This window comes from Canis aureus, chromosome 28 (assembly GCF_053574225.1).
Source record: "Canis aureus isolate CA01 chromosome 28, VMU_Caureus_v.1.0, whole genome shotgun sequence".
Lineage (NCBI taxonomy): Eukaryota > Metazoa > Chordata > Mammalia > Carnivora > Canidae > Canis > Canis aureus.
Genome location: NC_135638.1, coordinates 29,158,644 through 29,185,960, shown reverse-complemented (window position 1 = coordinate 29,185,960; position 27,317 = coordinate 29,158,644). Strand labels below are relative to the sequence as shown.

The following is a 27,317-nucleotide window of genomic DNA, read 5'->3' as shown; positions in this document are numbered from 1 at the left end:
CCCAAGGAATGTTGCAAGACCCTGCTCCTTCTAACGTGTGACCCTGCCATCTCCAAGCTTATTGAGTGTGTAATATACTTAACCACTGCAGCCTGGAAGTGACACCAATCATGTATATTCACATCCATTAGCCAGAAAAAGTCACATGGCCTAACTAAATGCAAGGAATCTAGAAAAATATTACTAATTGGACTTCCTCTTCCTTAGAGAAAGTGTGGAAGGACAGCCTGAATGTTTTAGTGATCAGCTAGTTAACTCTGGAAAAACAGGCATGGTACTTTACTCATGGAATTTTCTAGTTAATGTAAGCTTTATTCCCCATCTGTTCTGTCTTGAATTCTTCATTTCCAGCAGCATATGTGTCCTTTTAGAAATTTAAGATCACTTATATATTCAAATAACATTCATATTATAAATATAGACGTAGGTGTAATACATATATGTGTGTGTATGTATATATGTATGTGTATATATATGTGTGTATATATATGTGAGTACTCATATATATGTATATATTCACTCATATATATACTACTCATATATATATACTCACATATATACACACACACATGCACATACATGCACTTTTATATAAATAGTGTCGAAATTTAATGCTATCCATCTTTCTCAAATTAACATGAACTTGTATGCCTCTCTATTATTGGTATTCTTATTCTTCATAGCTTTGCCATCACAGAGCTGTTTTCATCACTTAACACCCTTACTTAACCAGGTCTGTTTAAAAATAATGTTAAGATTATTTTTTGGCAGTAATTTTTTAGTACTTTTTTGCAATTCCCCCAATTCTATATCAACTTGAAATTAGCATTGCCTTTTTCAAGAGGTATTCCTGTTTCCATCCAAATCACATACTTTTCACAGCTGGAAAATTTAGCTCCCCATGACTTTTTCTAACGTATGATTTTTATACTGAAATTTCCATTTTTATACGAAGGTTTCCTTTTTCAGTAAATACTGACACTTTCTCATCTTGTCAGAACATGCAGTGACATGATGCATTCCATATCTTTCTTTGTATCTGAGTGAACACTGGCTTTGTGGGAATAGTAGCTGTTGTTTCTTATCTTCTCTGCTTTTTTTTTTTTTTTTTTCTTTTTTCTTCTTCTCTGCTTTTGAATAGAAACCACACCCTCTGCTTATTCCATGTAAATTTTGAGGGCTAAAGCAGAGGGTTCCCTACCTATTCTTTAACTCCTTCTCCCAGGAAGGGAAGAATTACTCTACACTGCACTGTTTAGTGTGATAAGTATGAGTCACATGTGGTTATTGCACGCTTTAAATGTGGTTGGTCTGAATTAAGATGAGCTCTAAGTCTCAAATTCAGATGAGATTTCAAAGACTTAGAACAAAAAGATAAGGAAATATCTGTTTTAAATTTTTTATTTTTTTTGTTGTAATAATATTTTGGATATATTGGATTAAATAAAATAGATGATTTCAATGAATTCCATCTACTTCTTAAAATTTTTTAGTGTATCTAAAAGAGAAATTTTACTTTCACATGTAGCTTACACAGTATGTGCACTGGGTAACACTGCTCTAGACAGGCTTTTCTGAAAATATGAATGAAGGAGGGCGCCTGGGTGGCTCAGTCTATTAACCAGCTGTCGTTGGTTCAGGTCATGATCCCAGGGTCCTGGGATAGAGCCCTGCATCAGGCTCCCTGCTTGGTGAGTAGCCTGCTTCTTAGTCTCCAACGCTTGTGTTCTACCACTCTCTCCTCTTTCTCTTTCAAATAAGTAAAATCTAAAAAAAAATCAAAATAAAAATATGGATGAATGAATTTGGTTGTATAGACTTTGTGGTTAAAGAATGGTCATGCTATACGCAGTTTAAAAAGACTGATGCTGGGCAGCCCCAGTGGCTCAGCAATTTAGTGCTGCCTTCAGCCCAGGGCGGGATCCTGGAGACCCGGGATCTAGTCCCACTTGGGCTCCTTGCATGGAGCCTGCTTCTCCCTCTGCCTGTGTCTCTGCCTTTCTCTCTGTGTCTCTCATGAATAAATAAACAAAATCTTTAAAAAAGAAAAAAGAGTGATGCTAATAAGTCTGCTGTTGGTTTGGTTTGGAGTCCATGGATAAGATACATATTTTTTCTACTTTTTGTTGTTTTTCCTAATAAGTTTTATCATGAAAATAAACCTTTAGATATTATGAGAGTCTAATTTGGCTTGAAAAGTCATTTGAAAAAGGGTGATGAGGGGTGCCTGGGCGGCTCAGTGGTTGAGCATCGGCCTTTGGCTCAGGTCGTGATCCTTGAGTCCTGGAATCCAGTCCCGCATCAGGCTCCTCACAGGGAGCCTGCTTCTCCCTCTGCCTGTGTCTCTGCCTCTCTTTCTGTGTCTCTCTTGAATAAATAAATAAAATCTTTTTAAAAAAAGAAACAAGAGAAAAAGAATGAAGAATTAATGCACCAGTTGTCTTAGAAGGTCGGCTAGCTTTCTTCAAAATGTAGGTCTTGGCAGTGAGACCGTTAGTGTCAAATGCATGCTTTCTTGAGTAGATAATTTTGTTCTAGTGTCAAAGCCTCAAAATATATGTCTGTTTTACCTACATATATTATTTGAAAATCTGCTGTTATACTATATGAATGTTTTACTTTGATGAAAAATTAGGATATCTGTCAGAATAGAAAAAAGCAATTATCATCTCATCTACTTTAATTGATTGGTTCTACTAGTCAGAAGTCTTTCACATTCTCCCCAAATTTACTTACAATATTATGAGAAATCATCAAGACCATTTAATCATTAGGTTGAGAATGTCAGATCAATATCTATTCAAGTCTCTGAGGTCTAAAATGAAAGTCTTGTCCATTTTGAGAGGATAATGATGAGAACAGTGAATCCACAGTGACTTCATTACCCAGTTTCCAATTTCATGAGGATAAAAGGTATTTTTGGAAAATTTGATCATGGATATTTGTTAATAAGAAGTCCATGTTAACTTCTTCAAGTGAACCTTCCTAAAGAAGAACTCCCCAATCATTGAGCCGAGCTGTAATTTTTTAAAAGTTCATTATTTCAGAATATGAATTTAGAGTGAGAATCTACTTCTTTGATGGTCAGACAATGTAATCTGAAGGTGAAGGGATGTGTATGAAAAATCAGTGTGGCTAGTAGCCATTGCCATGGTGGCAAACACCTTTAACTGTAAAGTGGCCTTTTTCATATTGCAATATTCCCTTTTAAAAACACATTTCCAGGACGCCTGGGTGGCTCAGCAGTTGAGTGGCTGCCTTCAGCTTAGGGCATGATCCAGCGGTCCCAGGATTGAGTCCCACATTGGACTCCCTGCATGGAGCCTGCTTCTCCCTCTGCCTCTGTCTCTGCTTGCCTCTCTCTGTGTCTCTCATGAATAAATAAATAAAATCTTAAAAAATAAAAAGTAAAAACACATTTCTTTTGCAATACAGACTTCTGATTGGCTGTTTCCTCTTAAAGAGTCTGTTTACCGTGGTTCTTTCCCCAGACTTGCTCTATCTTCTCCTTGATTCTTTGTTTATGGCTAATTAAGAGCTTTAGTGAAACAGCCTCGAGTGAATATTTCATAGAGATGTTCCATAGAAGAAATACTGAAGAAGTTTTTGACTTTAGTTTTCTGTGGTTTGCTTTTCAGTTTGTTTGTTTGTTGTTTTGCTCTCTTCTTTATTAAATGCATCCATGTTAAGATGTTATTTCAGAAGCTGGTGACTTTGGTAAGAAAAAATTATAATCTGCCCATGTCAATTAGCTTGACCATGGTGGAGATAAGGTGGGAGTATGGGTAATAAAAATCATACAGGAACCTGAGAAAGCACCTGTGAATGATAAAGATGCTCCCGAGCCTGAGACCTTTGTATAATAAGGTAGTGCATGTAGAGGTGATTTGCACCCTTGTGCTTGACAGGAGCTACTCGTAGTATTGCTATTATAGATAAAGGATGGTCAAGATGACCATAAAGCCCAGGTATTTATAAATCTAGGAAAGCTGTAAGTATATCCTTCATATTATCTGCAATGAGCTTATTTTTATGTCAAAATTATTAATATAATAAATGTAAGTTCAAACATATAATTTTTGGAAATCTAGTGGGTTGGATTCTTTTTTGACATTGAAACAAAATATTCCAAGATACGCAAAAACTGGAAATATCCTAGATCTCTCCAGATTTCTCCTATGATCCAGTGAAAAAGTAGCTGAAAGACACCTTGACTGATGGGAAAAAGCCTCTGAGGCTGTCATGTGGTCTCAGATCCTTTCTTTAATAGTTGCTGGCTGGAACAGCTTCAGGGCAGAGGAGGGAGGGAGAGGAACAAGCAGGCTCCTTCGAAGAGCACAGAGTCTGATAAGGGGCTTGATCTCAGGACCCTGAGATCATGACCTGAGCCAAAACCAAGAGTCAGAAGTTTAACCGAATGAGCCACACAAGCAGTCTGTATCTATTCTTAGCATATCCTTAAAAGAAGCCACAATAGAAACTTTGCATTTTAGAGTAGGTATTTTTCTGAAGGATAGATTAAAGAAACTGTCTTAAGTTAGAAATATGATAGGGCTATCGATGAGTTACTATGAAAATCAACCCCTAACTGTGAAAGCACTTACAACAGAGTAAGTTCCTTCCTCTGTGGTACATCCAGTAAGAATGTATGAAGATTTAGGTATCTGAATAGTGGAGGACTTCTAGTTGGGAAGGAGCAGCCAGGAAAGAATCATAGAAGGAATGGAAGTCCCTGTGGCTATACTAAATAGTTCGTAATGTTTCTGTAGACCTTGAAGAGGGAAGCAAGCACCACAGGCTTGTGGCACAAAATGAGTATCAGTGAAATGAATTTGGCTTCCTGAGGAATGGCATAGCAATATGATTTTAGGATAAAATTTGTAATAGAAAGATAGGGAGATAATGCATTCTTAACATTTTACAAATATGTTTATAAGGTTGCATTTAATCTTGATGTTACTTGGAAATCATTCTTCCTTTCATTAGATGAGTTTTCTTGAGTCACAACCAAAGACAGTTTGAATCAAAGAGTGATTCCTGTGATTCCTGATTGGGTTACTTTAATTCTAACCATTAATCAGGTTGTATTCATTGAAAGTGGGTATTCTGAAAACATGAAAACTAATTCTTTAAATGCACTTAACAATGAACACAAAAAACTAACATGTACCTGATGGGTTCTTCACTTGTATGTCCACTTTTAACTATAGCTTGCATTCAAAATAAACATATTAATAGCATTTTCTTTGTCAGCCTTTTTCTTTTATTTGCCCAGAGCTCTGGTTGAGCTGATTTATGTTAAATTGACTAAGACAGATGACCCACAATAAACCAATATTGTATTTGTAATTGTGAATTCAGAGAGGTGAATGTGGGAAACAATAATAATTTCAGGTATCTTTTAACAACTAGATTAAACTATCACAAAATGAAACAAATATCTGTGTTTGGTCTTACCCAAGGCTTGTATCTGAAAAGCATTATTGCTGTAGTAATTGATTTTCTTGTATTCTAAAATAACAAAGGATTTTTTAAATGTTTTCAGGTAACCTTAAAAAAAAGGGGTGATTTATTTTCTGCTAAGTCTTGTTAGCAATCGATGGTAACAAGGCCTGTAAAAGTGCCTTAGAGAATGCTTAATTATCTGCTCAAGATGCTCTAAGAACAACCAAAAGAAAGGCATATAAAAAGTTAATTAACTTGCGCTAAGAACTGTATCCACCCAATTAAACCGTAACTGACATATAGTTATTCCATGTCATAACCTTTTAGATATTTAAGTATATGAGAGAAAAGCATTTTTAGCAAAAGAAATAAAATAAGTAATAGGAATTGAGAACCAAATAGTTGACTACATAAGTTTAACCTCAAAAAGCTTCTAATTTGATCATTCACTTTTATAGTCTCCTCAATTTGCTTTTCCTTAAAAGATAGCCAAAACACTCAAAATAATCCATAGAAATGCACAAAAAGAAGATCTCTGATGTTGTAAAATACTGAAGAAAAATGGGATCATTATAATGGTTCTACACAAGTCTGAAATCGTGAGCGATGAGAAATCCCTGCAGAAGTGGTTTTATTTAATTTCCTAGCTGAGTACTGCCTTTCCAGTCAAGGGAAAACTTAGCCTAAGAGCTCTTTTATCACTTGGAGGAACTTCGAGAGATAGGGAAATTATTTCTTTACAAATAGAGAATCATTTTAATGAACTACTTCTATGTTAGAAGAGAGGACTATAGAATGGTCTAGATTTGTGACCCAGAAAAACCCTCTGTGATATTGATGTGACTTAAGGGCTTATGCATCAAATTAATCTGTGACAGAATTAGCATGATATTTGATGTCTGTCATAATATTGTACATTATCTTCTTCTGTGCTGTCTTTGATCCTTCTTGAGGGCCCTGTCAAGGGAAATAATCTATCTGAAGTATAATGCATTATCTAACAGGGAATGCACCCCATTTTAAGCCCTTCAGTTTGTACCATGTGAATTGAATTTTGAATATAGATTTAATATTTGCTCCAAACATTTGCTTATCTCTCAACCGGAGCATGCAATAATGAGTCTAAGAACTAGAGGTTGTCTTGTCCCTGGGAATCTGATTTATCATTTAGAAGATGGCCATGAATTTTATACTACCTCATTCCTCTTGATCCCAAAGCAATTCTTAATATTTGATCAGCACTCAGAATCGTCCATTACACCTGAGCATTGGTATCTATTCCAGCAACTTGGACCATTCAGATACAGGGAAATGAATCTGTCTATTCTGAGCATGTGACAGCTCACTAACCACTTAGAGAAGTTTGTTGCCCTCTCAATCCCAAACAGAATCATCCTTAATTAATTACTTTGACAAAGTGTTTTTTATATTTGTGAAAGTTCAATAAATGTTGTAGCCCTTTAAAAGTAGTTTAACTATTCTTGGCATTTCTTCCTTTAGTCCCTCCCTTCCTCCCTCCCTTCCTCCCTTCCTTCTTTCTTTTCTTCCTTCTTTTTAAAATAAATTTTAGGCCCAATGTAGGGCTTGAACTCACAGCCGTAAGATCAAGAGTTCTACCATCTGAGCCAAGCCAGGTGCCCCTGATATTTCCTTATTCAAATAAAATTCAAATGATTTCAGTTCAATACAACTGAAAATTTAGTGTTATTAAAGGGCATTTCCTGCTAAATTTGAAGTCACAAGTTTATGAGCCATCTCTGAGCAGAAGCATCAACTTCTTCTAAAATTACTTCAGGTTATTGACAGTCTCTTGGTAGGAAGTGAGGAATCAAAATGATCAACTCATAGAATTTGATTAAGAAAGAGAAAAAAATAGTAAGTTCACCAGTTGTAACAAAATGTACTACTCTGGTAGAGTGTATTGATAAAGGGGAAGGCTATGCATGTGTGGGAACAAGAGGTATGTGAGAGATCTGTGTACCTTCTTCTCAATTTTGCTGCTTGAAAAGATAAAGGCTTAAAATGCAAAAGACAGAGTGTTTATGGATATAAGTAAAATAAAAATACCATCTGGCATATTCATCGCTTGAATTACTAGAAAAAAAATATAAGCAAATGTATAGCAAATACTGTCTCCACAGATTTGGTAACTTTATTTGCATCTTATAGTGATTTCTTAAGCCCTGTGTCCAGTGAATCCATTTTTAAAAGCTCTATCAGAAACGGGAATTGAGATACCTATTAGACTTTTTTTATAAGGTGATGGGGATTTTTCTTTAACCAAGTCGCAAATTGGGGGTTATTACTTTAAATTTCATTGACATTCAGTTTAATTAATTGAATTAAGTGGACTGAAAGGAGCTGGAAATTTCCTTGGCTGCAATATCTATAGTTTCTCCCTTCTGTGGTTTCTGAAACTAAGTCTTTAATGAATATGAAAGTCAAGGGAGGGCATGAAATCAGACCTTTAAGATCTTGTTAGCCTTTCGTGCATTTGATGTCCATCCAGCCTACAGTCCATTTGTCCAGCATTTTTATTGAGCACTCACCAAGTGGTGATACAGGTACAATCAAGACAGGTACACTCTCTGTCCTCATGGGACTTATAGTCTGTGTGAGCTTCATGTTGAGCCCACCAAGGTGAATAGGACAAGATCTAATGAAGGAAATAAACATAAAATACACAATCACAGCCTGGGATAAGTGCTTTTATAGAGATTTGTATTGACATTATAGAAGAAGATCTCTACTCTTCTTAAGAAATACAGAGAAATCATCCTTTGTCCAGGGACATTTGTTCTGTGATGTGAAAGACATTTTGCAGGATGCCAGGGATACTACGAAGATGGGTCAGTCAAGGGCTCTGCTCTCAAATTTCACAATGTGAGAGAGGAGAGGGAGAGAGAAAACAATGAAACAAGAAAGAGATGGGCAAAATATGGGATGAGAGTTCAAAAGATGAGGGCTTTACTCCCATTGGGAGTAATCAGGGGTACAATTCCTGGGTGCAGTGACAATGGAGTTGACTAGAAATGTGGCCACCCACTTTTCAGCCCTGAGTAGGTCCTGCTGGGTAGCAGGGGTGTTCTGCCTTATGAGAACCAGGGCTGTGTTAAGGTAGAGACCCCGTGATGTATAATTTAAGGAAAATTCTAAGGAAGGGACACATCTTTTCCCTCAACTCTCTGCTCCTACACCTGATGTAGGTAATGAAAGAAATTGCAACATAATCAATTCATTTCTTTCTATAAAGGCTTCAAACTCTACCTAAAAGAAAATACCACTGGATTTAGGCAAAGATTTTTTAAAATGTCTTTTGAAAAGCATGAGTCCTGGATATGCTTTGTGATGAAAAGGGTTTCGTGATGATTAAACTTAGAAAGCATTCAGTCTCTTGACCTCTCTTGAAAATCAGCTATACCCGTGTGTATTAAGGAGCTAAGAAATCCTGTGGTTAAAAAATAAACAAACTAACCTTGAACACCTCTCTCTTCCCCAATTTTTTACAGAACATCTGTTAACACTGAAGGAGCTTTGAGATACATCAGTCATTCTTTCATGTCGTAAAATATGCTCCCTTTCCCAATAGCAGGCATTAGCCAGGAGAGTGCTAGAACACACTGAGCTCTGAGCAATGGATGGAAAGATGAAGGCTGGGGACAGGGAAGAAGAGAGGAGAGAAAAAGAGAATGAAAAAAAAGTGGAGATTTTTGATAAATTGACAAATTTCTAGTCATGGCTAATACTTCCAGCTGCTGAGGTAAGACACTTTAGGCTCTGAAATTCTACCCTAGGGTTTGCTGGGATTTTTTTGTGGCCTACCTTTGGCTACTGGAAGTATGAAGACTTTATTGGACCTCAGGGCTCGGCTTTTTGATTGTTAAAGGCAATTCCTCCTGGGGGCCTAATAACCAGTTCGTGATTCACAGCAACATCGGATTCTGACAACTGAAGGTTGTAGACACAATAAAATCTCTCCTAACACAGCTTCCTTTATGTGTACCTTTACCAAATCCACATGCTGCCAGACTTGCAATGTGAGGGGCATGGGGATTGGCTTGGTGGGCAAATGGATCCTCTATAAAATAGAAATAACCAACTTAAGTCGATGTATAAAGTAAAAGAAATAATTTTAATTCCTTACAAACTTTGCAGAAAAGGAGTTGTTGCTAAAATCAACTATAGTAATTTTTAATTTGTTTTCTCCGGGTATATAAGTATATATAAGTGGCCCGAAGATAAAGTTCACCTCTTTTCACTCCTTTACACTGATTAGAAATTAATATGTATTGTTATTAAAGATTACAAAGTAAGATACCTTCATTTGAAATGTAGAAAATATTTAAAATATTTAAAATCACCTCTCTGATGATAAAAAATGATATTTTGATGTACATCATTTTAGGATTTTTTTCTAAGATGTACATTTAAGCAAGTATAAGTTTTAAAACTTCGTATCATACTACAAACACTGTTTTTTAGTCCTTTTTCATTCAAAATGTAATGCCTGAGTGACTCAATCAGCTAAGTGTCTGACTTGATTTCGGCTCAGGTCATGATCTCAGAGTCATGAGATGGAGCCCCCAGCGGGGCTCTGCACTGGACGTGGAGCCTGCTTGAAATTCTCTTTCTCTCCTTCTCCTCTCTCCACCCCTCCCTACTCACACTCACTTTCTCTTTATAAATAAATAAAGTAAAATAATTAATTGATATGTAATGATGGTACTTTCCCTAGTCATTAAATATTGTACATAGTATGCCTTTATATGAACAGATTGTAATTCTTTAACATATATAATCCTGCTCTATTTTATCCTGAGTTTTATTTTTTTATTTTTTAAAAAATTTTTAAAGATTTTATTTATTTATTCATTGAGAGACACAGAGAAAGAGGCAGATGGAGAAGCAGACTCCCTGCGGGGAGCCCGATGTGGGACTTCATCCCAAGACCCCAGGATCATTACCTGAGCCCAAGGCAGATGCTCAACCACTGAGCCACCCAGGCATCCCTTTATCCCCAGTGTTTTAATCTCATAAAGATATGCTGAAATAAATATGCTTAGATGTTAATCTTTTCACTCCCCTTCAATTTTTTTGTTTTCCTTCAAGATAAATTCCCGAAGGGGAATTGATGGGTCAGTGTATTGGAACATATAAAAACTATAATGTAGCAGATTATCAAATTGCCCTTCAGATATTAGGTATCTCACCGTCCACCAGAGGATATGTGGAAAAGTCCTTATCTCTCCATCCTCACTGATAAAGGAATATTGTAAAGTCTCAAAAAAGAGCTCTTTGAAAGTTTCACTTCACTCATATTTTACCTTGAGTCTTAGTAGCTGTATTCTAATTAAGGCAGCCAGGTGAAGTTTTTCTTGTTCTTGAGTGGAGTTGAATTCAGAGCTAAGAATTGTACACTAAAGGTATTTTCTGAGAAGAGTCTAAACTGTGCTGACATCTTTTATTTATTTAAGTAGAATTTAATATGGATATTTTGAATGAGGCAGAATAAAGCCATTACATTCTTTCTTGTCAGTTTAAGTGGTTATAAAACAGCTGTGAACACCAGCTTAATGAATGTAGAAGTTCTACTTAACTATTGATAGATTCCAATTCTCATCTTTTTTTATTATTAGTTGTTGAGTACACTATAATCCAATTATATTAACACATAGAAATTGGAGACATTCTCCTTTTTCAGATATCATCGTTTTATTCACTTAATTAGAAGTTATTACATGTTGATCAGTTTCCTAAAATAACAATGATATAAATGTCGACTAGGTTTCTGTAGAAATAATATAGAATCATAAATCTACTTTGTAGAATGAATGGTGATGGCACAGGCTATTGAACGGATGCCATTTGCCCTGGCAGTTTGCATTTTTCATGTTTCTCAAATGTAGCAGGCTTTGCACGAGCAGAATTAAGAAATTGAGTTCCCTGCAAAGTGAAAAAAATGTAATTTTGATGTGTGAGATAACCAAGAGGGGGCTGTGTATTAAAATGAATTAGTAATTACATTTCAATCTAAGTATCATGTGCCAAAGTAAATGAAAGATTGTTTTAGATTCTTCAATATATTGTTTTCCTAATCATTTAAATTTTCATTTCATGAGGTTAAAACAGAGGTAAATGAGTTAGAAGGAGAGACGTATGATTACAAATTGCTATTATGGGATGTGAAATTTGCAAGATTGTTAGTATGAGCAGTAGAATACCTTTCTTTTGGCATAGAGGGGCTAAAAACATATGAAAAACCATGAGACCAATAATGACCTATCATATCACTCAGAATAACCACTGAAACAAGAAAATAAGTACAACCAATTTATTTAAATTGCCCTTAAAGAATCATCATAAAATGCCTCCTGAGTTGAAACAAAACTTTAACACTCTTAGTTAAAGAAAGAAAAATTAAATTTGCCTTGCAAAATAAACTCTCCCAGGCTTAAAGATATACACAAATAACAGAATATTGAGATGTTTTATTTATACACAGTCTCCATTTTACGTGTGAACGTGGGCATCCTGAAGTGTTGATTGATGACTGGGCAGTGTTTTTCTGAAACTTCCAGCAGTGACTTAAAATGACTTATAGATGCTACAGGGTAAGAACTGTCTTCCTGTGTAAGGAAGAGTCTATGAAACTCTGAAGTTATGGGAGCCACCGAGAGCAGTGAAGACAACATTTTGGAAGTCCTCAGTTTATACTTAGAAACTGTGAACTTAGAAATGTCTAATGGCAAAAGTAATTGCCACAGTGAATATTTATATATGTGCAAAACTGGAAGGGTCTTCCACGTAGGAAGCTTAGATAAAAATATGATGGTCCATCTTCCTTTTGGGATCAATATAGTCGTTTAAATTTAAGATTAGGAAAGATTTAAGACGCTTGGGAAAATGCTACAAAAGGGGTAAATTGTCCACTATGTAAAAACCTAAACATAATTGTGAAAACTACATATGTCAAAAAAGACTGGAAGAAAATAGAGCAGAGGTTTAACATTTTATGGTCTTTTGTGCACAGATCTTGGGTGATACTTTTTATATCTTCCTATGTTTCCAATTTTCCACATTTTCTGTAATGAACATATTAATTATTTTTATAAGTTCATAATGCTCCCTCATTTGAAAATGTCCTATGGATCCCCTGAGCAGGGCATCTTGGGATCCATAGGACCTGCTGCTCCCTACCCTTCTTTCGAGCCCCTTTCTCTATGCTTCCTTCGGCAAGTTTCATGTTTTTCTTGTATTTCTTTCCACGGGTCATAGTCCCATCCTTATCTGGAAGAAAAGAATAAAATTAATTTTTATTCTTTCCTCCTTTAGCATTTGATCAGTGTGCTAAGATCAAATGCAATCTGTGTTCACAAATAGAGTGACATTTACATATACACCCAATTAAGGTTGCTGTGAGCTCCACCTCCCCTTTTTGTGGCTTATGAGTGCCCCAATGAGTCTCTTAGCTCACAGACCAGTCTGTCACCCAGAATCACCCTGGACTATCTACCATATTGTTTCTCTTCTCAAGTTCCGCTTCTCAAAGATGCCCTTGAGGCCAGTGTCAGGAGCAACTACCATGGTGTTGGGGACTAAATGACAGTATAGCTGAAGCATAGAAGCAATCAGGAGTGTGGCGCAAGTGGAGTAAAGAGGTAGGCAGGCCAGTCATGCAGGACCTTCCAGGCCAAGTTAATTAAGGACATTAGGCTTTATTCAAGGGTCACTAGATAACTCTTGAAAGATTTGAAGCAGGGGGGAGGGATGTATCTGATGTGATGAATAAATGATGATTCTGGCTGTGGTCCACATTTGTGCAGGGGGGGTTGGGAGTCGATGTGCCAGGGTTAGCATCCGTGTCCTCTGGATTATGACATATGAACACTTACCACAACCTCGAAGATGGCTCTGTTAAGTACAACTTGCAAATCACACATTGAAAGGGAGGCATCACATTTTAGGAGACTGTTGGGACAATTACCATGCAGCTCCAGCTTCTCTGTTAGCGTAATTTTGATCCTGGCTAGGCCACGCTTTCATTTCTTAAAAAGTTCAAACTTAGCAGCTATTTGAGCCTGGAAGCAAGAAAGCAAATTAAAAATGCCAGCATCATTTTGGCTAACGAATAGATTTCCGTCAAGTGTCTCTGCACTTCAGCATTCATCCTGAATTTTTTTTAAAAATGTATCCAGCACACAGATTGTCACCCCTCGAGTTACTCCAGGTGTCAGACTTGGCAGTCTTCATACTCCATCCAATCTAATGCAGACTCATTAACATTTGTACTTAGCCACATGGACTCAAATGCTGAGTGTTCTGAACATTTGCGGGCAGATGTTACCAAAGATGTTCTCTTTTCACAGTTTCCTCTGTTCATTTGCATTGAACAACCATTGCCACCAAACATGAGGTACAGTCAACAGAGAAGCATTTTTGTTTGTTTGCTGCTAAGTTATGAGTGTGCTGCTTGTGTTGGGGAAGCATTTTATTTTACTGCTTTGATTTAACTATTGTTCCCATACTGGTTTATAGTTGTTGTTTTGCTTACTGTGTGGGGAAGCAGATATGATTAATATGGGGGTGGGGAGGCTTTCTTGCTTACATTTGGATGCTAATTTTAATTGATAGACATTCAGGACCCACTTTTTCATTGAATTCCGCCTTTCTTTTTGTAACCAGGATTGGATGCTCTGCCTTTCCTAAAACGTGCATTTTGTTTACTCCCTTATGCAATTCCAAGGTCAGGGCAGTTCTTGAATTAGGAAAACATCATTATCTCTACTATTGATTTGTCAGTCTTTTTAGTTACCCTCCATACGGAACACTGAAAGGACCCAGGAGATAAGTATATACCAGAACAGAATCCAACCCAAACCAAAGGTGCCCTTGAGATAGGAGTTTTATGACTTCTTAGGTCTCGTTCAGAAATTAATGTTAATCAAGCGATTCTTGTTCAGCCTCCACTGGGGATGAAAAGCTGATCAAGATTCGGAGAAAATTTGCAGCTGACAGGCAGCATTTTTCAGTGGATGTGGTAAGAATCAGTTTAGCCAATATAATGACAAGTGTGTCACTTTTGCGCGGTCTTAGAAAGTAAGGTCCCCTCCTGTTGTCCTAAGCCGTGGTCGAACTCTACTCTTCGTTCAGTCCTTTTCTCCTTTCATTGCCCTGAGGTCTCCTTCATCCACACTGGCTCATTTTCATTTTTCTCCTGTCTGCACCCTGCCGCCTGCATACATGTTCATGCTTGCTCTCTTGCTCTTCAGTAAATTTCTCATGGCTACACTGCTTCTCCTTTATTTCATCAAGAGAGTGCTAAGGACTGTGCAATAAAGATGGCAATGACATATCTTCACTCTCAGACATTTTTTACTCTCTTGACATACAGTGTTCCAGAAAGATTAATCTGCTGTGGGGTGCCACAGGCAGGCAGATCAGTTTTGTGGCTATTGCAAGACTGTATTAAGTGTGAGGCAATAAATGTTTGCTCAGAACTTCAGTTTCGAATATCCTGACTTATTTCAGAACTTCCATGACTTTTGCAAGTTTTGCTCTCAGAATCAGCCTCAGTGCTGATCTGTGTCCTCTCGTGCTGCCAGGTATTCTCTATTTAGAAGGCTTCATCTGGTGATAACACGCTAAGCTTGGTTTATCTGTTTTCTATCCTGTTTCTGCTTTGTTTTTACCTTTTGTTATTACATCTACAATTTTAAAATACAGGTAATCTATAGTTTAGGTCTCATTGGTTCAAGCAAAGGGCTATGCTTTTTATTCTTTTTCTTTTTTTTTTAAGAAGTAGCACACAATCCAACTGATAAGAATTAAGCTCCCTACTATTTTGACTTACTATAGGTGTGATATTTTGCTTCTTCTTGGTATGTGTGTAGTATGTAGTATTTAATTACTATCTGATTAGATAAGTAATTTACCTCAAGTCTTCAGTATAAATACGTTTAATAAGAGTTAATACATTTACAGTGTTGTCTATCAGTGAACAGAGTATAACTCTCCATTTGTTTGGGTCTTTTTATATCTGTTAGTAGTGTTAATAAGTAAAGGTTTTTTAAAAAAAATTTATTTAAATTCAATTTGCCAACATAGAATACAACACCCAGTGCTCATCTCATCTGTTAATTCCATTGCACTTTCCTTGTAGATGGACATATATTGGTCAATAATGACTATTTTATCTCTTTATTTCCCAATCCTTGTACCTATGTAATTTTATCTTATTTCATTTTTTTAGGACTGTCAGTACTATGTAGAAACAAATAATATAAAATAAAATAAGGTAAAATAAAGTTAATAAGGAACATCTTTGCTTCATTTCCTCTTTTAAAAAATATGCACCACTGGAAAAAAAAATATGCACCACTGCTGTATATTTATAAAAATTGTTAGGAGAGTAAATCTTAAGAGTTTCCATCATAATAAAACAAATTCTTTTTCTTTTTTCTTTTTTGTATGAGATGGATGGTAACTAATTGGTAATCATTTCATGATATATGTAAATCATTATGCTGTATGCTGTAAACTTCTGTAGTACTTTATATCAATATTATGCCAATAAAATTGGGTAAAAATGTGCCAAAGTTAGTCCATTATGTTTGGTTTTTGGTATACTGCCTTTATCAAGTTAAGGAATTTCCCTTTAGTTTTGCTTTTCTCAGAATTTTTATTTTGATACAAATTTAATCAAACACCTTTTATTTAAGAAAATCCTAATTTTTTCCCATTAATTCATTAGTTTGATAAATTGAATTGATAGATGTTCTGATAGTAAAACATGCTTGTATCTCTAAATTAAATCCTACTCAAACAGTATATTATTTTTGTTAAATTGAGGTAGAAGAGCTAATTTACTCAATTTGGCTTTTCTTTCACACTTGAAAAGTGTCCATACAAATTTCTTTTTTTCATTATCCAGTTTGTATTATTTGTTCCTTGAAAGTTTAGCAGAATTTTTTGTAAAATTGTCTGAGCTTTGGATCTTTTTTGGTGGAAAGGAAAATGTTTAATTTATATTTCAGTTTTTCAGTAGTCATTGTCATATTCATGAGATCAATATTACCAGTTTTGGCATTTTGCCTTTTCCTAGAAATGTATCTTTTTATTTTATTAATCTATTTATTTAAAATATTTTATTTATTTATTCATGAGACAGAGAGAGAGAGAGAGAGAGGCAGAGACACAGGCAGAGGGAGAAGCAGGGAGCCTGACGCGGTACTCGATCCCAGGTCTCCAGGATCACGCCCTGGGCTGAAGGCAGTGCTAAACCGCTGAGCCACCTGCGCTGCCCAAAATGTATCTTTTTAGAAAGATTTTTATAGTTATTGGTATATGGATGAAGGTCATATTATTTTAAGTTCTTATATCTGGAAGTATTTCTTTTCTTAATTTGTTTACTTAGATCTTTTCACTTCCCATCTACATTTTTAAAAAAGTGTTAACAGAAGCTTGTCTAACTTAGTATTTTCAAAAATTCAGTTTTGTTTGTTCATCTCTTTGAATTGTTAGTGTTTCTTGGTTATGTCACTGATTACCGACTTTAATTTCATCTTCTCTTTACTTCTTTGGCTTTATTATCTTTTTCTCTTCTTTTTTCTTATTTCATGTGTTTTCATTTCCCTTTTTTTCCATTAAATCCATTTCAAGCTGCAATTTTTCTGTGCCCTTTGTTAGCTGTGTCCCATGTTTGTAGATGTGTAGTTTTTTTTTTATCATTTAGCTTTATCTTTTTTAAAGATTTTTATTTATTGATTCATGAGAGACACAGAGAGAAAGAGAGAGGCAGAGATACAGGCAGAGGGATAAGCAGGCTTTCTGCAGGGAGCCCCATTCAGGATTTGATCCCAGGACAGCAGGATCACGCCCTGAGCCAAGGCAGATGCTCAACCATTGAGCCTCCCAGGTGTCCCTGTCATTTAGCTTTAAACTGTTCCTAATTTCCCATACTATTACCATTTCAGCTCATTTACTTAGTAGTAAGTCTTAGTTACAGATATATACGGTTTTAGTTATTTTTTTTACTGATTTCTAATTCCTATGATTAGTGAATATAAAAATATATCAATTCTTTGAAATTTACTGAGGTTTCCTTTGAAAGTTATTTCATCATTGACTTTTGTGTGTGTTTCATACATAAAATGTTTATTCTATTCAGTATAAGAGTATGTATGTATCTGTTAACTTTAGCTTATGAGTCATCTTATTAAAAAATTCTGACATTGTGTTATTCTTTTATCTTTACCTATCAGTTTCTGTAAGAATTGTCTTCAGAGGGGTGTCTGGGTGACTCAGTGGTTGAGCGTCTACCTTTGGCTCAGGTCGTGATCCAGGGGTCCTGAGATTGAGTTCCACATCAGGCTTCTCCCTTCCTCCCTGCCCCACCTCCCCAAGCCTGCTTCTCCCTCTGCCTATGTCTCTTCCTCTCTCTGTGTCTCTCATGAATAAATAAATAAAATCTTTAAAAAAAAGAAAAAGAATGGTCTTCAGAATCTCCATCACAGTTGTTCATTAATTTATTTTTCCTAGAGATGTGATACTTGATGCAGTTTTAATGTCAATATAGACAAATGCATACATATTTATGATATTCGGACTTACCTATGATTTTTTTCTGGTAGTATATATCATCCTTCATTGTTGCTTTTGATTTATTTTTTGTCTCAAATTCCATTTATCAGTTACTTTAATTACCACTGCAATTGTCAACTAGTTCATATTATTTTCTTATTTTATCGTTTTCCTTCTCTCCTCACTTTATTTTTAATTCTTCTCCTTCTGCATCTTTTTGTCACTAATGAATAGCTCTTATAGGTAATTTAATATTGTTGAATCAATTTTTAAGCATTCTATCGAGAGTCACTATTAAATACTTTATCCATTTATATTTATTGTAATTTTAGTTATAACTTATTTCTATTATACCAAAGTTTTCAATTACATACAAAGTTATTTTTCTTTCTTTGAAGTGGTAAAATATCTTAATTGTAGAAATTATGTATTTGTTTTTTTTCTTTCTGTTAATTAGACCTAATATAACGTATTTATAGTTCTTTTATTACATCAGTATCTTGCATATGTCATTATGTACGTCTTCCTCTGGAAGAGATATATCTCCCAAGACACTCTCTTTCCTCTACTGACCCTCTTTTCCTGACTGTCACCCATAATTACCATGTGGCATATCATCTACAACAGCACTGTAGAACAGAACTTTCTATGATGTTGGACACATTCTATAACTGTGCTACCCAACAGTAGTCACCAGCCACATGTCTATTGAGCACTCAAAGTGTGACTACTATGACTGCCTGAGGAACTTAATTTTTAATTTAATTTAATTTAATTTAAATATCCAAATATGGCCAGTAGCTACTGTATTGGATAATATAGAGTAAATAACTTAGTTTTGTATATTTATGGATATAATTTTCTTCCTGGGTAGAAGGAGCAAATTTTTATTTAGACCACAGTACACTTTATTTATTCATTCATCCTTATTTTCCATATTTCTTAGTACTTTAGTGAGAGAGAGAGAGAGAGAGAGAGAGAACAAGCAGGGGGAGCAGCAGGCAGAGGGAGAGGGAGAAGTAGGCTCCCTATGGAGCAGAGAGCCCGATGCCGGGCTTGATCCCAGGACCCCAATATCACAACCTGAGCCCAAGATAGATATTTAACTGACTGAGCCATCCAGGCACCCCTCCTAGTACCTTTTTGAATTTATTTCTCTTCTTGTTGGTTTACCTTTTTAAGAATGCATTACAGAGTATTTTGTTGCGGAAGAAATTCTCAGATGTGGTATCCTTGAGAATGACTAATTTTAATCCTATAAATTTTAGGCTTAAGCTTTCTTCAATGCTTTGAAATATAATTTGTATATTTCTTATATACATTATTGCTATATTGTAGTACAATGTCAATTTGAATTATTTTTTTCTTTTTGTTGGTAGTGTTTTCCCTGAAACCCTTTAGAATTTTCTCTTTGTCCTTGGTATTGTTTAAATTTATTACAATATGACTTGTTTGGATTATTTTCTTATCTAAACTGTCATTCTGTGACCCACTTTAAGGTTTTTATCTTTCTTTTTATCTTTCTTTAATTTTGGAAAATTGCTGATTACTAATTAACATGTTTAAATATATTGTTGCTCCTCCACTACTTTTTCTTATTTTCAAACTATTTTTTATAGTGTAGACATGTATTTTCTCCTCCATAGCCCTTCTTTTCTATTTCTTCAACCGCCTCATGCTTTCTATTGTAATTGCATCACTTGACCATTTTCATCTGTGTTTCCTTTGCCATTCAACTTATCAAGGTAGCTCTTTATTTTAACTATTATATTTTCACACCTGTTATCTCCAGTTAGTTCTTCCTTTAAACTGTTTATTACCTCACTCTTATTATCGTCCCTTATATTTTGAGGGTACTTCTTATGTTCTTTTAAATTATTTTGTCTCTCCCCTATTATTCTGTTTCCTCCTAAGAAGATTTTCTTACTTATTCGTGCTTGCAGTTTACAGAGATGTTTTTTCATCAGGTACTATTTGATAGGCATTGGGATAATTGTTTTAATACACGTAACAAACCTATAAATAAATAATAAAAGTATTCCTATTCTACTCATTAGGAAATTCTGCATCAAAAAATCAGGTAGCTTGTTCACATTCATGCAACTCAATGAGTAATGGAACCAGGATTATAACCTACACATTCTGACTACTAACACCCTTATACTGTAGTAATAGATTCGAAGGGATAAGATAGATATATCCTTCTCAATGACCATATAAATATAATAAAAGGAATAAGAAAGAGTGGTTACTTAAGGCTTATACTTAATGATTGAGTTATTTGAAATATTTGGAACTTGAATTGTTATTTTTCATCAAGACTGGGTATGCAATTACCAAGTGATAAAGGAATCATGTTCATGAGGAGAGTTAATAATATTTGATTTCTAGCAATATGCCAAGTATTTCTAACAGTACTTTAAACATTTTACATAATACCCTCAGAAGTAAGTGATGTTATTATATCCACATTTTTTATTTAAAAAAAGCAAAAAAAAAAAAAAAAAGCAAAAAAGAAAAAACAAAACTTGAGCCCTAGAGAGGTTAAAGAAGTTGTCCAAGTTTACATAGCAAATGCTAGGGCAAAAATTTGAATCTGGAGTGTCTAGCTCCTGAGTACATTCTCCTATTTTTGCTTTACTCATTGTATTATACAATTACACAGAGCTGAGAAGAGGCAATACATTTGCGGAGGCACCAAGGAATGCAGGAATGAAAGAGAGGAGGCAGATTAAGAATAGTGGCAGTCCCGTTTTCTACTGGCTCTCTTAGCTTCTGGCCTCTCTAGTCTTCCATATGGTTTCCCCTTACTCCAGTAAAAATCTACCCTCAAAATGGGAGCAGAAACAGCCCTTTATATTGAAGTGTGGGGTCTGGTGACTTAGCTGTTTCTTCTGAGTCTAATGGTGAGAGACTACAAGAGAGGAAAAGCATACACTCCAGAGTGTTTCAGGCATATGGATAGTTGTGCTTGATAAGCAGGAAACTGAAAACCATAGATTACAATGGTAGTTTTAAAGAGATGAGTAAAGGAAATGTTGTGACAGCAATTCAGAGCGGCAAGAAGGTGATGAGGTGTTATAATAACAATTGATAACTTACAGGCAGTAACAACTAAATATCCTGAAAAGGTTTTCTGTTCTGATCTGAATTAAAATAATCAACTCTGATGTATTCATTATGATTGCTGATTTTAAGATTCGACCTTAAGCCAAAGAAGTTTAGGTGGAGCTAACAAAATGCTTTTGATAGTTGCTGAGTCAACTGACAAAGTTTATGTAAAATGGTTGTAGAGTCTCTTAATAATAACATAAAGGAGGGATCTTAGGCATATGATTATGGCACTTGAGATACAGCTAGTATTATCAAAATTCCTTGTATGGCATCAAGATCTTGACACGTGGCTAGCTTTTACTGGTTTTCAATAAAAACACTATAGTAAATTATTAAAACATATGTAAAAATTAATTAACAAGACTTGTATTACTTTCCTTATTTTTTTCTTTTTTAAAAAATGAAGTACAATTGACCTATATATAATATTTTGTTGGTTTCAGGTGTATATGATAGTGATTCAATGTTTTTATATATTACAAAGTGAACCCAATGATAAATCTAGTTACCATCTGTCACCACACAAAATTATTATATTACTGACTGTATTCCCCATGCTGTACACTAGGTCCCCATGAATTATTTATTTTATAACTGGAAGTTTGTACCTTTTAATTCCCTTCACCTACTTTTAATACATGCCTTTTTTTTTTCCATTGTGGTAAAATGTACCTAATATGAAATTTACCATTTTAGGCATTTTTAAATGTACACTTCAGTAGCGTTAAATACATTCATGTTATTGTTCAACCACTGTCAACCAAAACTTTTTCATCATCCCAAATTGAAACTCTAACCCTGTAAATAGTAACTCTCTATTCCTCTCTCTCCCTAACCCCTGTAACACCCCTTTCTATATTTTTGAATTTGATTTTTCTAGGTAATCTAGTTTATTCACTTAGCCTAATGTCTTTAAGGTCCATCCATGTTGTCCCATGTGTCAGAATTTTCTTCCTTTTTAAGACTGAATAATATTATATTGTATGTATATACTGCATTTTGTTTATCCATTAATCTGTTGATGAACATTTGCATTGTTTCTTTCTTTTGGCTATTGTTAATAAACATTAGTGTGAAAGGCATACTTTTTATGCATATGATTTGCGTATCTAAAAAATCTATCTTTTGCCATTAATACAAATTGACAAGATGCGAGAAATCTAATGCTTTGTGTTAGTAAGGTGCCATTCCTGGTGAGATTTTTGAAGTATTTTGTGAGTATCAAGTATAGTTAAGAAGACTATGTAATTTATAATTCAAACCAGGATGACAACAGAAAATGGCATGATTAATATTACCCAGAGAAAATAGACATTAATCAGGACTGTCTCAAGCAAACCAGGCCATGTAGTACCTCTCATCTTTTGAGACGTAGTTGATTAGAATCTTTAGTTTCTACTACCAGTGATTGGTAAATGTGAAATGGAATTATTTTACTTAATGTCATTGGAAAGTGAGGTCAATTAGGAAGTATGTTAGTAATCTTAAACCATTAGGATTCTATTTAGTGAAATAAAATCAAATTCATCTATTTCCTTTGAGTAACCACTTGTAAATTCTTTGTTATTTGAGGAAGTGGTGATTATTAATAGAGTTGACATCAAACAGATATGTCTAGATGTCTGTTGTTTCCCATTGCTAGCACTTTTGTCACTAGTCAACCCAAATAGTGCATGAGAAAAGGATTATTGGACACAATATGAAAGAATCTTGTACTTTTTTTTCATTCTCTGACATAGACATAGCCAACCGATGCACATGGTAAAGGTCTAAAAATTGTTTCTAAAAGTAATGAATAATGTCTGGCTCTCATGACTTCTTGCTTCATTCATCAGAAGCAGAAATTCAGACATCCCAGTGATCCATTGATCCTGATAGTCAATTTGGTTTCCCTTCTTTAAATGTCCAAAATATAGGGAAGGAATCCTGATTGTATCTGTATGATGAGACTTCCAAGTCAAATGGATAAAGGATAATCAAAGATATCTTTTTCTTTGGCAAATGATATAGATCAGTGGGTGAAGGGGCACCTGGGTGGTTCAGTGGTTGAGCAGCTGCCTTCGGCTCAAGATGTGATCCCTGGGGTCCTGAGATCAAGTTCTGCATCGGGCTCCCTGCTGAAAGTCTGATTTTCCCTCTGCCTATGTCTCTGCCTCTCTCTGTGTGTCTATCATGAATAAATAAATAAAATATTTTTAAAAATAAAAATAAATAAATGGGTGGAATATTGTTTGAAGTAGAAGGTCTTTATTTGAGTACTCTGGGTTAATACTGTTTGTTTGTGGGATGGAACATTTTCCTTCCTAATGAAAGGAAATAATCTTGATAAGTTAATATAAGGGGAAAAGCCAACATAGTTTTCTCTAAATTTTGAATTTCAGAATCTAATTAAGACATGAAGTTTTATAAATTTTATTTCATATAGAAACCATTATTGGGTATAGAAAAGAGAAAGTTGTGAATTTCTTTTTTGAATCTATTAATAAGTGGATAAGTTTATAATTAATAAATTGCTTATTATAGATGATAGTTATTATGTGTAAGATAATACAACTGTCTTTACTGTGTGATATGTCACATTTACATCTAGGATGAATTTTTTTAATAATACTTTTTTCACAAAGATAAGGGACACCCTACAGTTAAGTTTTGCTAAGTCTCTCATATTATAAGATGATATCAAATAACATTATTTTTAGCAAACTAGTTTAAGTCACTTTCCAAGGGTTAGTCAAGGAAATATCTATTTTATATTGGGATGTACACAATATCATTAACCTTCTTAGAGGTTTTTATTTTAGAAGTATTTCAAATTATTGTTTGACCTAATCTCCAAATTATCTTTTTATGAAAATTAATTGAGATATTTAATAGTGCAAAACATAATTTCATCTGAATATAAATGAATGCACATGTTTCCAATGAGTATCAGTTATCACAAATAGCAACAAGGATCTTAGAGCTATGTTAGAAAAATATATAGCTCAAATTTAACTCTGCAGTCTCACATGCTCTCAAGAGAACACATCTATTCCAAATCAGTGTCACAAACTACTAAAAACCAGGGGAGTAGGAGTGAGGATTGTGCAGAGTGGTAAACAGAGGGGCCAGGACACAGGCAATGAACAGAAATACAGCTCTCAAGGAAAGCAAAATCAGATTAGAGCTAAGTACAAGGAAAAGCTTATGGGTTTCAAAAAAACGACTTTTCTGCCAGTGCCATATGAGTCTTACAAAGAGAAGTGCGACAAGTACACTGACTTAAAAAGGACAGAGGCTACACTTTCAGATCATTTCAACTACAAATGGTAACCCTTTCCTTTGTGGTTCAGCAGTGAAATTAGCGTAGTCCAGAAGCTCTATGTTGGATTTGCAAATACAGTTTATTTGACAGAAATTCCACATTATAAACATAAGGCACCTCCCATCCTCCCCTTCCACTTCCTTCCCTTTTCCCCTCCCCATCCCAGTCTGGCTGGGTGCAGACCACTACACAGAGAGTGAGCAGTGATGTGGCCCTGCTGCTTTGGAGGAAGATTCAAGAAGAAGGAAGAGGAAGAGGACAACATGAAGGAAATAGAGAACTGGGCTGGAGCCATCGAACTGGTCCCATGTGGGCCGGGGCCGGCCAGACTCTGGAAGCCTGTGCAACGGGTAGGTGTGTGCATGTGCCGGGAAGGCCAGACAGGGTATAGGCATGTGGGTTTGATGGTAAGGTTAGAAAGGGAACATTTGGAAGAGGGACTGGTTCGGGTCCACTTATTTGCAGCAAATTCCTGTCCAGTTCCTCCTATTGTAGTTCTCATTCTGCCAGGAGCTCATCCTGGTCAAACTCTTCTCCAAATCCTACAGGGTTTGAAATACCTGTTGAAATCTCCTCTGCTTCGTGCCTGTTGGTCAGCCATGGCCTGCATTAACTCTTCATCTTGATCAGTGTCCATGTTGTCCTGGGCAACCTTCATGGCCTTGGAGGAATAGCCCATATTCTAGAGCACCTCGGTGTCAGTATTGGCATTCTCCAGGGCCTCTCACTGAAATTCCATGGTTGCCCTCCATCTGCACCAGCTGCTGCTCCTACCTCTTATTGCACGTCAGTGCCCTAGGGGCTGCACACTTGTTCTTAGTGCTGTGTTTCTTGGCAGCGGTGATCAACTCCTCCTGGGTCTTTATCTCCAGGAGTTCCTGCTTCTTACTTAGCCCAAATAAATTCGTAAGTCCTGTGAATTCATAAGGCTTTATTGATAAAATAAAAATACATATGTAAATGCTTTCCTCACTTGTTCATACACTCAAAGCATTTTAGGAAATTATGTAGTGAACTCACCCTGTGTGTCTCTGTCTCTCTATCTCTGCCTCTCTCTTTCTCTTTCTCCATATACATATGCATATATGGAGCACTTACTTATTTATATATAAAATATATTATATATAATGTAATATGTAAATATGTAAGTTTCTCGATATCTGAATCAAACTTAATGCTAAAAAAAACTCATTTCTCTAACACAGATAGGATGACAATTTGACCATTGAGAAAGATGACTGAAGAAAACAGAACAGTTTTTAAAACTTAACTTGTAAATAAGTGACTGAGTTGTGCCGCGATCCAGCATCCATTCCTGCATACACTAAAATGAGATTATTTTTCTCAAAACTGGTGACAGTCTTTGAAGTTCAATTTAATAAATATAAAATTATCCAAGACTAACCAGCTCTAAAAATTTGAAGTGTAAAAACAAACAAAACCAAATTGTCATCTAAAATAAAATTCCATTAAACTGTCATTAAACTGTCTTTGCCTGAGTTACCCGATACTGTTTTGGAAAATCAAAGCTAGTGGGGATCATGTATCCACCCACTGCAGCCTATGTGCTAGAATTTTTTAAAGTTTACCTATGATGATTTCCATTTTGGAGATGAGAAGCTGGATCAGAGAGGTTCAATAAGTTATTCAAGGTCAGGGTCTCCTAAGTGGGGAGACATTGTTGGTTTGACCTCAGCACTCATAGTGTTTGCTCTACCTCATACTGTCTATGTAGAAAATGGGAAAAGTTCTTTTAAAAAAACCAAACGTTTAAAAAAAGTTTGTTCCAAAGTTTTAAGGCAGAATGGTATGCTGGAAAAAAAACAACAAAACACATTATCACGGGAATCAGAAGCACTTGTCTAACTTGAGTATTGCTGGATATTAGTAGAATCAATGACTTTACCTCACTGAATATTAGGACTTAGGAATGATAGTGTTTGTCCAGCCTCCTTAGGTTAATCTCACATAAGGAAGCATCAGATAAGAAAATATCCAATTATAGCATTTTCAAAATTATGGAGACTTCCAAAGGGAAGGAGCTAGTGGATCTTACTGCAAATAGAATTTACTACAACAGTTTTAAAAATTAATGTTTGTCAGTTATCTTCTTTACTATGACCTATTTCATTATAGAACAAAATATCTAGTAGTCACATCTGAGTTCTCAATGGCATTGGATCACGACCATCAATATATAGCGTTTAGGCTTCATGAAAAATCTTACTAATTTTTTTACTTTATGAAAGATACACAATTCTTCATCTGAAATGCTTAGGGTGAAATGTGTTTCAGAATTCAGAACTTTTTAGGTTTTGGAAATATGACACATGGACTATAAATTTTGTAAAAACCCAGTGAAGTCTGAGACAGAACTCCATAATCAAACACATTAGTATTTCTGCAGAGTAATATGTCAGGATTCTCACAAGATGGATAAAGGCTGTAAATAGTTTCTTGCTAGGTCAGTTCAGGTTGTGCTGCCAAATGAAGGAGTGCTAAAATCATGAGAAACTTCATTTTCAATATTTCAGATATGTGGATAATGGATTAAAAGCCTATAATAATGTTTACTTTCAGATTTATAAAAACAATACCAGTATATTTTAGAAGTGTTAGAAAATGAAAAAAAAAAAAAATGCAGAGGAGACCTGGCTGGCTCAGTAGGTAGAGCATGTGGCTCTTGATCTTAGGGTTGTGAATTTGAGCCCCATGTTAGGGGTAGAAATTATCTAAATTTAAAAAATATATAATTTAAAAAGAAAAATGCAGAAAATAATAAAGAAAAAGCCACTTAGAGTTGAGAGAAAGTCTGATGTCTATCCTTTTATACAATTGAGATTGTACAATACATATCATCCTATACTTCATTCTT

General features: G+C 35.2%; 1 protein-coding gene and 1 pseudogene across 3 annotated transcripts in view; one reads left to right on the top strand and one right to left on the bottom strand.

Moving 5' to 3' along the window:
* NKAIN3 (sodium/potassium transporting ATPase interacting 3) overlaps positions 1-27,317 on the top strand; it is a 617,017-nt gene that overhangs the window by 176,943 nt on the left and 412,757 nt on the right. The window lies entirely within an intron of this gene.
* Positions 24,677-27,317, bottom strand: part of LOC144300125 (putative charged multivesicular body protein 4B-like protein CHMP4BP1 pseudogene) — a 79,269-nt pseudogene continuing 76,628 nt past the window's right edge.